This window comes from Mus caroli, unplaced genomic scaffold (genome assembly GCF_978045245.1).
Source record: "Mus caroli unplaced genomic scaffold, Mus_caroli_1 scaffold_4, whole genome shotgun sequence".
Classification (NCBI taxonomy): domain Eukaryota; kingdom Metazoa; phylum Chordata; class Mammalia; order Rodentia; family Muridae; genus Mus; species Mus caroli.
Window position 1 is genome coordinate 155,246,788 of NW_028227259.1, and position 13,215 is coordinate 155,260,002.

General features: G+C 43.1%; 1 protein-coding gene across 15 annotated transcripts in view; it reads right to left on the minus strand.

Annotated features, from left to right (window-relative positions):
• The window catches only part of Stard13 (StAR related lipid transfer domain containing 13), a 199,974-nt gene that overhangs the window by 59,907 nt on the left and 126,852 nt on the right, over positions 1-13,215 (minus strand). The gene's annotated exons all lie outside the window — the stretch shown is intronic.

The following is a 13,215-nucleotide window of genomic DNA, read 5'->3' on the forward strand; positions in this document are numbered from 1 at the left end:
AGTTTCCGCTTGTTTTCCTCTGCAGTCAAAACTTCCAGTAAAGACCTTTCTTGAATCCTTTGCACAAAACCCATCTAACATGGGCCACAGGCCTGAGACTGGGTCCTCTCACAATAAAGGCTCATCATGTTTGACGTGACAAATCCATTTAATTTATATTAAAAAAAAACAAACCAAAGGCCAGATCTTAGCCCCTAAAGATGTGCTTCCATCTGTCAGTATCCCTAATCTGTTCCCACACCAGGGGCAGAAAACTTTCAAGTTCTGGTTTTTGTCTGAGTTGAGAAGTTTCTGCTAATTCTGACCAGCATGGATTGTGTATTCGTCTCCAGTTTCAAGCTGCAGACCTGCTGCCTAGTTCAGCATGAAACAGAGGCCCGACATGAGAAAATAGATTTCCAGACTCGCTTAATTTAAGCTCAGTTATATGAGTGGGTAAGGAATCAAAGAATCCTACATTTTCTAGTGAATCACAGCAATTCTGTGCATTTTTCTGTTTTACTTTTGTTTGTGCTATGATTAAATCATAGCTTTAAGCAAGAAAGTCCCAGAGAACCAGGGAATGAAAACACAGGGAGACCTACAAGTTAGGTGCTTTACAGCATACGGGGATTTGGAGGAAATTGAGAATTCAGGTAAACACAGGACATTAAACCCCTGGAACTAAATGATAGCAAGATGTAGGGAAATTAGAGAGGCAGGGGTCTATCTAGAAAAATCTCTGGGACTGAGAACTATGGCCAGGAGGAGGGATGGGCGGAGGCAAGGTAGAGAGATTCCACATAAAGTTTCTCCAAACCAGTTTATTTTCCCCTAGTAGGAACGTTGATAATGAACTGAAATACCACTCATACACAAACACAAATAGTCAAACCTTAATTAGAACCTGTCTCTGTTAGCCATTCAAATGAACTATGCTTTTAAACCTCTTACGACGAGGTTTTAGGTTCCATACTCAAATCACTGAATTGCAAGGAGTAAATGATAGCAAACTAGAAACTGCCACTCACCAAGCCACAGTGAGAAGGTCTTTTAGACAGTCGCTCTTCATACACAACTGCCTTTCTGTTTGCCTAAATGTCTACCAAACACTCACTGTTCCTTTGCATTCTCCAGTAATATTCATTCAGTAAGACACTTTCCTACTGGAGGACTTGTTTGGTTATAAGGACACATAGGGTTTAAAATGAGAGAATAGAAAGGACACTGCATTATGGTTGGATGGGAATTGTGCCTTAAGGGATCATGAATGCTTGGTCACCACATGGTGGTGGTGTTTTGGAAGATGGTAGAACCTTAGGAGGTGGTACCGAGCTGCAGGGGGTGGGTCACTGGGGGATGGGTGGGTGGGGTTGGCACTAGGGTTATAGGTGAGCCTCTTTTCCATTGACCTCTGTGCTCCCCAGACTGTCCCGATATGGGCAGTCCTTTCTCCGCCATGCTGAACTGGATCCCCTCAAACTGTGAGGCCAAGCAATCTCTAAAATTCATTCTTTCAGGAATTTTGTCACTATGGTGAGATGAGTTACTAATATCTTAGACAAGTGGAAACTGGGAGAGCAGGGAGAGTTACAATCTATCAAGAGACAAAGGTCATTACGTAATGATAAAGGATTCAATTCATTTAAAGGGCATAACAGCTTTGTTTATGCACCCAGTTTCAGGCAGCTTGGCAGGAAAATATGAGGAGAACAGAAGGGAGTGTGACTGCTGGCCTAAAATCTTGACATCTCAATCAAAGAGCAAAACAAACCCACCAACCATCAACAAAGCTATCTTGTATAATTCCCACCATGAAATTTCACTTTGACCATTGAGCTGAGTTGGAGAGGCACCTTACAATGTCTATGGCTCACCCACTGTCCCTTCTAATGCCTATCAGACAAACACTATTTCCCCAGGGCCTTCACAGTGGCCAAAACACAGGAAAATTAGAAGGGAGTCATATTGCCAGTGTCATTTCACAAGGCTCTGTCTAATGGGATCTAAATGACACTTGATGAAGAAAGCCGTGGGCATTTATTCTTTAATGTGCTCTTAGTAATCATCAATGTATTATGCAAAAGCATTTTGCGCCATTAAAATCACATCGGACTATTCTGTTTGTTCCCATTTTCAGCCCTCACCTGTCCTTGTAGCAGCTCCAGGAATGGGTCAACTCATCGCAGCTCTCTTGCTGAAAACACAAGCTATGTGGGGGTGGGACCCAAGAATGCCAGTGGACAAAAGGGCCCACAGACCTCTACCAACATTGGACTAGAGATGTACCCTTTTACCTGCAGGAATATGACTCAAGAGTCCCAATGGATGCTGAAATCCAGATTGTAGTCTAAACCCAGTATATGCCATGACTTTTGATTCAATAACCGATATTGACCATGTGGGACAGAAAGGCTATTCCCCCAACACAGGGTGATACAGTGGGACCTGTAGCACTATGTGAGATTTCACTGTGCTCCCAGGACTCCTGAGTTATTTCTGTTATCTTTGATGTTGTTGTTCAGTGGTTTATGAAGTAGACCTCAAGTACCTGATGTTATGGAAAGAGAAATTGAAAGAATTATTGTTCTTTGATGGGGAGGATGTAGTCCATTTGGCCAGGTATCATGGCAGGACTTTTACAGAATTAAGTATGGAGTGTGTGTGTGTGTGTGTGTGTGTGCACGTGCGTGCGTGCACGTGTTAATATGGCTGTGCACATGTTCAAGTGTGCAGTGTGTGCAGATACCCACACACACAAGTGTGAGAATGTGGGGGTCTAAGGTTGACCTTTCTTTGTTGCTGTCCACCTTGTTGCTTGAGACAATGTCTGTCTCTCTCACTGAATCGAGAACTCAACATTTAGCTGGACTACCTAGGCAGCCAGCCCTTGGGAACTTTCCACCTCTACTGTCTTTGTACTGGAATGCACCACTGAGACCAGTATGTCCTGGGATCAAACTTACTCATTGAGTGCTTTACTAATGGAGCCTTCTTCCCAGATCCTCCTATATCAGTTTTGTAAGTATTCCAGGTAATAATATCATTTACTTCTACAGCAGTTATCTAATTTTGTGCAATGTTTTCTTGGAGAATGCCCCAAACCCTATTCATACATGAACCCAACAGAAACTATGCTTCTCTTGTCAGATGACAGAGCCAGCCCCCAAGTGGATAAAAGACAGACAGAGACCATACATAGCCTGGGTACCAGGGACAGAGGATGAGTCAACGCTGACCGGTTCTCAAAGCAGAACCTCTTTATGTGAAGAACCTCTTCTGGTTTGTTTAAGGGAGGCTGACTACCCTGACGCCCAAACCACACACCACCTGTGCTCCTAAAAAGCCTTCTCTCACTGTGTAAACAGAGGAACCCTATGGTTTCATGTCAACTGCATTTGGGGGCTGAAAACAATTTAGCTTTTTGGCTTTTCATTTAGTCATTGGTCTGTACAAAAAACAAGCAGGCTTCTGATTGGCTTATGCAACAAGTTCAGTAAGCATCTGTTTACTGGCTGGGTACTCTCTTGTGTGACCTGACTGTGATTCCACTGTTTACTGGCTGGGTACTCTCTTGTGTGACCTGACTGTGATTCCACAGGAAGTCACAGGCTTATCCTCACCTGGATACAAGTTCTGCTGTGCTCAGTGTGACTCCTCACCTGAATTACAGCCTCTTGCTTAGAGTGAGACAGAGAATCTGTTCATAGACAGACTTGGTGGGGGTGGGGTTAAGGGGACCTATTGGAGGGGGCACTATCTCAACAGAGCTAGAAAGCTGTATATTCCTGTGGGTATGATAATAAAGGCACTACAGAAATAAACATCTGACTAGTGATATGTTTTTACAAAACAGTATTATGTTTTAAAAAATAATTGTACAGGTTCAGTTTTAAAAACATTTATCGAAGAAAACCTGAAAGGTACAATCTAAGAAGAATTAACTCTTGTCCTATTACCAACACATAATTTAATGCATGTTATCTGCCTGAGTGGTGACATCATAATATCTTAGCTTGACTGCTGCTCACAAACATAAGTATACACTGTGAAGATGTTCCCATATAATGATGTTATTTATAAAAACGTGAAACTTACTTTGTTGGGAATGATTTGTTAAATGTGTGATCCTGGAATACCACCAAGTTGCATTTTGCTGTGGGTTATAACTACCAATGTAGCTGAGATAAAACGCTTCAGTAAGTCCTCCCCAGTGCCAACTGAAGGTGGAGAAGGCTGAACATCTATGGAGGTAGAGAAGATTTACACAATGTTGCTTAAAGGAGTTACTACTTAGTGACATAGGTGCAAACAGTGGCTGTACCAGACTCAGGATGGTCCTAGTCAAGGCAAGAGCTTTACTGGGCTCCAAGGATCTGCTGCACAAGTTTGCAGAGTTCCTTTAAAGTTACAGACTTATTGTTATTTATTTATTTATTTATTTAATGAATGTATACAAGTACACCATAGTTATCTTCAGACACACCAGAAGAGTGCATCAGATCCCATTACAGATGGTTGTAAGCCACCATGTGGTTGCTGGGAATTGAACTCAGGACCTCTGGAAGAGCAGTCAGTGCTCTTAACCACTGAGCCAGCTCTCCAGCCCTGTCATTTTTTAAAACTGGTGCTCCCATCAAAACAGAAATGCCTAGCTAAGTGCTTTAAGTACATTGGGGTCCATATGCTCTCGCTGCATAGCACACAGTCTTTCTTAGCTATCCCAAAGGCCAAAAGTAGTCTTTCTAAATAACTAAAAATTCAAACCAGAGCCACATTAGAATGAATTATCAGGAATCTGGCTGGCTAGGAGGAACTAGAGCTCCTCTACTCTGGGCTTTATTACTAGGGTTTATTACTGGCATATTCACAACCACTGTCCTTACAAATCTCCTGCAAACTTCACAGTTGGGCTGGCTCCAGTGTGAAGCAGCCACTTCCTAAGTGTTCAGGAAACCATTTAACAGGAGTGATTCAGGAAAGTGGGTTTGGGGAATGGTGGCTTCTTCTTCCATTGAACCGGCAAGCATGCATTGAGTTCTTAAAGGTCTTACTAGCAGTGAGGGATGGCTCAGTTACCACGAGATGTCTCCTTGAATACAATTATACAATTACCAGTATTATGGTATCTGGAAGGTGTTAAGATTTCAACAGGATCGTAGTTATAGGTTTAGGATAATTCATACCAATGAGTTAGGTTCATGATGAATGCACTACTTAAGGCAAATGACGCCTTCGCCTTTACAGAGAACTTCCCAAGTGAAGGCCCTGCTTATTAAATCTGTATTTCTTTGGCCAGATACGAGGCGGATTCTGTCCAAATTAATGCCAGGCTATCCATTTCATCTCTATATGGCCGTGAATAAAGTGCTCGTTAAGATTACACACTTCCCCAGACCCTTCTCCCAGGAGGGCTTTATAAACTAAATTACAGGTATAGGCAGCATATTATGGTTTTCTCCACCTTCAATTTCGCCTGATGTTAGGATCCATTATTTTTTCCTGCACTTTTGTGAATCTGTATTAAGTTTGTTTGGATGTTTTCAAATACCTGAATAATTCATGTGTGTGTGTGTGTGTGTGTGTACATACAAATATGATTTTCTGTATAATACTTTCTTTATATGATATTCTAAGTAATGATGGGAAGCTAAAATACAGGTTATTTAGGGCCAATTTAAGATTACCAATCATTACGTTTTTCAGAACATCAAGTCCATTTATAAACACCTGTCTTATCTCACCATGGTTTTAAGCAACCCTTTCCTTGATTCATAACAAACACACTTCTGTCATCAAGGTCATGACCAGAGGAAGGTGAAACCTGGGAGTTCAGAGACACATACTATTCTGTGGCACCTAATTCCATCCTGTCAGAACAGAAACGCCCGGCTCTGAACAAGTGTATTTTTTTTCTCCAAAGCCAGTCACATGCTTATAAAATATTTCATCACCCATTCTTTGTTTTTAAGATTTATTTTATTTTTATATTATGTGTGTGTTTGTGTGTGTGGGCTATCTTCCTCATGAATGCAGTTTTCACAGAGGCCAGAAGGGGGCATTGCATCCTCTGGGGCTGTTGTGTTTAGTTCTGAGGCACCATAAGGGTGCTCAGAACTGAACTCAGGTTCTCGGTAAGAGTAACCAGCATGTTTAACTGCTGACCTATCTTTCCAGCCTCTCCATCTCTCCATCCCCCAATCTTATTAATCTTAAAGACTTATTTAATTTTAATTGTGTGTGTAAGAATGTGCCTGTGGAGGAGGCCAGAAGAGGGCGCCAGATCCCCTGGAGCTTGGGCTCCAGATGGTTGTGAGCTGCCCAGTACAGGTGCTGAGGATTGAATGCAGGTCCTTTGGAAGAGCAGTGAGAGATCTTAACCGTGGGGCATCTATCTCTCCAGTCCCTTAAACAATTATTTTAGCTAGCGTGTGTGTGTGTGTGTGTGTGTGTGTGTGTGTGTGTGTGAGAGAGAGAGAGAGAGAGAGAGAGAGAGAGAGAGAGAGAGAGAGAGAGAATGAGAGAGAGAAAACACACAAGTGAGAGAACAAAAGCAATTTGAGTGTACTACAGCACAAGCATTCAGGAGTTGGTCTTTTCCTTCCACTGAGAGCTCTTGGAATCAAATACAGCCTGGCAGGCTTTAGCACCAAGGTCTTTGACCAGCTGAGCCATCTTGTCTACCCTTATACAATCTACTAATAAATCTTTATTTTTTCAGTTGACAATTCCAACAGATATCCTTTCAATATTCTATTGAAAGATAGTCTAGATGGCTAAATAATATTTCCACTGCCATTAATTTAAGACCCTCTCTTCTTATCATCCAAGGCCTCCACACTCCCCAGTTTAAAATAAATTCATTTCCCCTGAGGCATTTGTTCTAAGGAAAAGAGAAAAAGAAAGTATGTGTGTCCTAATGAATGAATGTCACAGGGTACTTTCTGGGGTGACATTTCCCATGTTATTTTACATCCTGGATTAGGACACATCTCATATGGTTCTGATTTATATTCTCAGCAGACTCACAGAGGAAATTCCAAGTGGAAGTTTATGCATGGAGCTCTGCTTCAATGATGCCACAGGGATGCCTTAAACTAACACAAGTGAGGAAGTTCAAGGTCAAGGGTGGACCGAGTTCCCATCTCTTCTGTCCTGGAACTCTTAGGTATTCAGGCAGCAGATACATTATGTAATAGTTGCTCCTTATCTCTGAACTCCTGTACGTGCATTTACATAATTTCCAGGATGAATTTCACTTTAGGTGTGTGACTGATATTTCTCGACCGCTGAAGTCTCAAGGTTTGCTTTGAAAAAAAAAAAAAAAAAAAAAAAAAAAAAAGGAGAGAGAGAAAGCCAACAAACAAGGCTAAATAAGGGAAAATTTAAAGACTAACAAGTGAACGCTGGTAGATTACAGACTCCATAAGTCTGTATTCAAGATATTCAAACACATAATATGACCCCTGTTGGTGAAATTAGCAAATTCGCAAAAGTGAACATCAGAAACATCTCAATAGAGAAGGTGATCCCACTTTTATGCAAAGCTAATGTTACTGTTTTCCAGGGAAGTTAAAACAAACAAACAAACGATGTATTCTAGCTTCATTTTCATTGTTTTCTTTCTCATTCAATCATATACTTTCATCTGTAAAGAGAGTCTGCCACTTTATCCAGAAAAAACAGTCCTGATTTTGAGGGCACAGGCAGACTAAGGGGGATGCAGGGAGGGAACAAAGCTGACTTGGCTGGAAGGGAAGGCTCAGCTTAAATTCCAGCCTCAGGTCTCATGACCTCCCTGACCTTGGGTAGGCTAATTTACAGGCCTCAGCTGGACAGAACTCTCCTCAGAGCATTACTGTAAAGCCATCCCACAGGTACAGGAGAGTAGCCTTTGCTACTCTTACTATGGAGGAAATGCTGATTTTTTTTCTGTAATAGACAGAGGTGTTTCTAACTACCCCTACCTCTGCTCACTTAGCTCTTCATTTGTCCTAAAAACAAAAACGAAAGGCATTGAGGTATTTATTCATCCTACAGACAGTTGTGGAGTGCCTTCGTGAGAAAGCCTCTGTTAAGGGCTGTAGAACCCTGCCTGGCTCCGACAGAAAGGGGTCAAAGTCAGGCAGGTAAGACAAACAGGTTTCCTTACAAATCAGGGAAGCACACCCCTGAGAGGACTGCAGTGTTCTCTAGGGTACACAGCAAAGGGTGTGCATTTCGATTAGGTGGTCATGAAAACCCAGCAGATGACGTGACATTTGACTCAGATGGTTTTACGTGGAGAGCCCCCTCGTCTGCGTGTCAAGAGCCTTGGAGTCTCGAGAGCTCATGCCTTCCTGGCGGCAGGTGCTTATGGGTTTATATGTGTGTCTGTTGGAGGGCCCTGTGGCCACGTGGCACCTGTCAGCCTACATCCAGTTCCTCCTCTGACAAGGCACTTAACATGAGTCATTGTGTATTCCACAGAAGGCTGTATTACGTGTGGGGAGTTATAAATGAGATGTGACACTTTGAAGACTGCAGCAAGGCTTCTCCTAAATGGCTGTGACTGTGGGAATACAAGTGCCAGTCCGAGGAAGGTGGTTTTGCTATTAGAATGTACAATGTGCTTATTGGTTAATAAGTAAAATATTAGCCTCCATATGCCTTATACACAGTGATCTCAAGGTCAAAGATGTCTTAAGACAGAGTCAAACACAGCAGAACCTTGGGGAAAAGCTCTCTATCAGACATGTGGGCTTCAGTAAGGGAAACACAGTCAGAACACTGATTTTCCATGTCGAGGAGAATCTGAACAGATGAGTAAGAATGATAAAGGAAGAGGGCTTCCCGGGGATTAGTGACTTGGAAAAGCTGGGAGCTGACATGCGGCCCAAGGTCACTGACCTCAGCAAGAGGTCCCGAGTCTCCCCGGTAGGCATCCTACCAAGTCCATCCTTATTGTGAAAATACACTAGGGTTCTGTGCTCGGATCTGCTTTGTAAGAATGTAACATGCAAAGTCATTTAGACATCATGCAAGTACACTGATATTCAGTTACCTTCATGCCATAGAACTATTTTGAGTTTGTGTCTAAAAGATTATAATGAATGCTGTCTGTCTGCTCAAACTGTAACTACTGTAGAACAGAAACTTTTGAAAATAGTTCTCCATGAACTTTTCGTTTTTCCAAAGAAATAACAAGTAAATACACACGCACATAATTAAAAAAAAAAGATAGGAAATCCGTCTTGGTCAGACTAATGGATGATCTAGAACCTTGTTTTACAATTACTAATAAGTTTTAAAATGTATTCTTTGAGAATTATATAGACACATGTGATATATTTTGATTATATCCATCCCTACTCCCGCACCTCTAATTCCTCCAAAGTCATCCTCCCAATGCTGTATCTTCCCATAAAAAATTCACTGAGTCCAACTACTGAGTCCAGTTATGTGCAGGGATGTGGGATTGTTCACTACAACCCAGGCCACCTACCAAGAAAGAGGACTACCATCTCCAGGAACCAATATCCACCAACAGCTTCTCAGCTAGGGGTTGGGACCTCAGTGCCTTTCCATGGTCTGGGAGTCCTTAACCTGGGACTTTTAGATAGGATCCTGGGGCCTGGAAAGCTTGCTGCCTACAAACATTGCTCTCTCTGTGTGTGCACATGTGTGTGTGCATGCCTCTTAGTGGGTATTCCACTCTCGGGCTGTGTCTTTCTGTGTGTGTGCGTGCCTCTTTGTGTATATGCCTGTGTCGGTCTGTGTGTCTGTCTCTCTCTGTTTCCTTCTGTCTCTGTCTCCCTCTCTCTGTGTGATTGTTGTGTTGCAGAGGCTACTTAGATTATTCTACCATTACATGCAGTGCTCACATTTTTTTTTTTTTTTTTTTTTGGTTTTTCGAGACAGGGTTTCTCTGTAGCCCTAGCTGTCCTGGAACTCACTTTGTAGATCAGGCTGGCCTCGAACTCAGAAATCCGCCTGCCTCTGCCTCCCGAGTGCTGGGATTAAAGGCGTGCGTCACCACGCCCGGCCAGTGCTCACATTTTGCTCAAGAAGAAAACCATGTATCTTGGAGAAGTCAAAGATGGCCAGTTACTTTCTATTCTGCATCATGTGGTCTATCAAAATTTGAAACGTGGAGAAATAATCTCATTTTCTCTCTCTCTCTCTCTCTCTCTCTCTCTCTCTCTCCCTCCCTCCCTTTCTCCCTTTCCCCTCCCTCCTTAATTCTCTCTCCATCCTCTCATTCTATAACTATATAAAAGACCAAGCTACAAGTATCCTTGAACAATTATGTTGTCTAAATTATGACATCATAGATAAATAACACCAGGCTGGATGCTAGACCGAATCTTCACACCTGTACTTTCTTTAAAAAAACAAAACAAAACAAAAACAAAAACAAAAAAACCTCTTAAAACATTTGTCTATTTTGTATTGTGTGTGTGCATATATTCGTGGAAGTCAAAGGAGGGAGTCAGTCCTCTCCTTCTACCATGTAGGTCCTGTGGATGTAGCTCAGGTTACCAGGCTTGGCCAGGGCCTGCATATACTGAGCCTTCTCACTAGTCCACATCTCTAGTCCATAGGCTAAGGTCTTGTTAATGGTTTGCATTCACTGAATGTTGATGGAAGGCATGAGTAACCCTATTAAAAGCAAACTGAAGATCTGGAGGCCAAGAAACTCAAAGATATATCTGTCAGATACTCAAATTCCTGTAATCACTCAGGTCTGTGCTAGTATGGGAAAAATGTATAATGAAGTACCTTGGAGCTGGGAAACTGTCCATGAAAAGAAGGTAACATGGGGCTGGAGAGATGATTCAGCAGATAAGAGCACCTGCTCTGGCAGAGGACCTGAGTGTGGTTCCAAGCACATATATCAGCTCGTAGCCATCATTAATACCAGTTCCAGGGTATCTGATGCCCTCTTTTGATCCTAAACACATGGTTCACATGCATACATGCAGACAGAAGACTCCTGCATACTCCATAAAAATAAATAAATCTGCAAAAGAAGAAGGTATCATTGCTCTCCTAGTTGTGAGTCCACCTCTGTGGAACTATCTGTGGATATCCCTGGGCAGCACATCTGGATGTTGCCCCATGGTCCTGGGCTGACTGGGACATTCATTCCTGCTAACCCTGATCCCTTTGAGTATCCCACCTGCACCAAATCCTTGAGAATTCCAAGCACACACAAAACTGCAAGGTTTGCTGTCAAAAGAGTAACTGTAAGAAAAGACTGAAGGCAGCATGGTGGGCCGTGCCTGTAATCCCAGCATCCCTGTGGTAGCTGAGGCAGGAGAGCTGCTGAGAGTTTGATATCAGCTTCCTTTGCACAGTGAATTCTAGACCAGCTTGGGCTACAGTATTTTAAGAAAAGGAAGGAAGGAAAGGAAGAAGGAAGGAAGGAAAAGAAAATATTGCCTCACTTAATTCTCATAGAGAACCAGTGTCCCTTTTTAAGGTAATGAAGTCCTCGAGGGATATAGTCATACTTGAAAGTCACGTGTGGTTGAATCACAACCATAGAAAAGAACACTGTAGGGCTTTCAAATGTTTGACTTCGATCTTTATTGTAAGAGAGGGACATATAATTCATATTGTGGTGAATGGGGGCATACTTAACATCTGCACACACATGGACTGAAACAGCATTACACAGACAACAGTCGTCCTTTGTGTATGCAAACTGCTCTCACATCTCATCTGATTCTATCCCACATCAGCTGGCACTACTGGTCATATGTTAACATCACTGGTTTTAGCTGTCATCTTGACTGAGTGAAAAGCACCTTGGTGATTGTTGGGTGCGCCTCCAGGTGTGTCTTGGGGGATCATCTAAGTGGGGACTATTGACCTGAATGGCGATAACACCATCCTGTAGGCCAGGCACCCAAGTGGAATAAAGAAAACCTCCATTCCTCCACCCCCTTTCTCCATCCTGGCCACCCCGACTCCCTGTTATGGTAGGGGAACTACTGGAACCCTGAGCAAAAACAAATCTTTCTTCCCTTGTTTTTCTCTGGTGTCTGCCACAGTCATGGCAGTCTGGTTAACACACATCTTGACTTTGTGTCTTAGTAACATATGGCTATGTGAGAAGAATCTAGTGAAATAAGTTGAATGGTGTTCCATCAGTGGAATACTTTGAGATCTCCATAGACTCCCCTTCTTTCTTAATTCTCTAAAGTCTTACAAGACAACCTCAGGACCCCCTACGTTTGTCACTGAGATATTTCCCAAACTCCCCCTTTCCTCTTTAACTCCATTCTCTCCTCCTTGGTTTAGGCCCTGTACCTGGACTACTGCAATAGAATCTCAACAAGTCTTAAGCCATGAGCAGCCCCTGAATGGAGTGTCAGCTCACAACTGCGGCCTCCTGTGTCTCCATGGCCTGGCCATTGCTAGCCAGGGCTCACAACTGCCCAGCACTGCCCAGAGTCCCCAGTCTAGGCTTTGGTTCATACCCCACACTTAGTGCTTCCAACTGTATCTTTCCATCCATCACAACCCTGACTCATGTGCATTCCCCTTGCACTATGAATCAGTGAAGATGTTGGACTCTCAGGTTGGCCTGGCTCTTTTCTATAATAGTCCTTATGAGATTATCCTGGGATGTTCTCAGTGCAGTTTGTCTCTTCTATCTGTCCACAGTGCTTGCTTTGGGGACCTTACTCACTCTGGCACCCTGAGTGCCTGGCAGAGCACATGGAACCTGGTGTGTGTGCTGTAGGTGTTGAACTGAGAGCAGCTGGGAAGGGCTTTCCTTGTTCTTCAGGAGTCGCAAGCCAGAGTAGGCTGTAGGCTTGCTCCTGCCAAAGGACTCTAAGAAGTCTCTGGACCTAGAGTCACCTTCTCCCTGGAAATTCTTCTTTGTCTTCCTACCCTTTCCTGGTTTGATTCAGGGAAGTTGGAGGACACATGCTGGATACCACACTTTTCTGTTTTATTTTCCTAGAAAAGTCTGATACACCTGTCTCAGGGGTTGCAGTTGGGCAGAACACTAGAACCCAGGTGTAATCAATAACGAATCAATGACATGCCGTTTAGAGGCCTTCCAGATGTGGCTTTGGAAGAGTGCTGGGGAGACAGATGTGGCTTAGAGCCTGGTCCTAGGCGAATGAGGCTAGTTCTGGTGGTGAGCCAAAGGTCAGAGCTCCTCCTGAGTTTTGGCTCAAAGACTCCAGGTTTGGTTCAGTGTGGACATGCCAACACTCCCTGAAAATGCCGAAAATG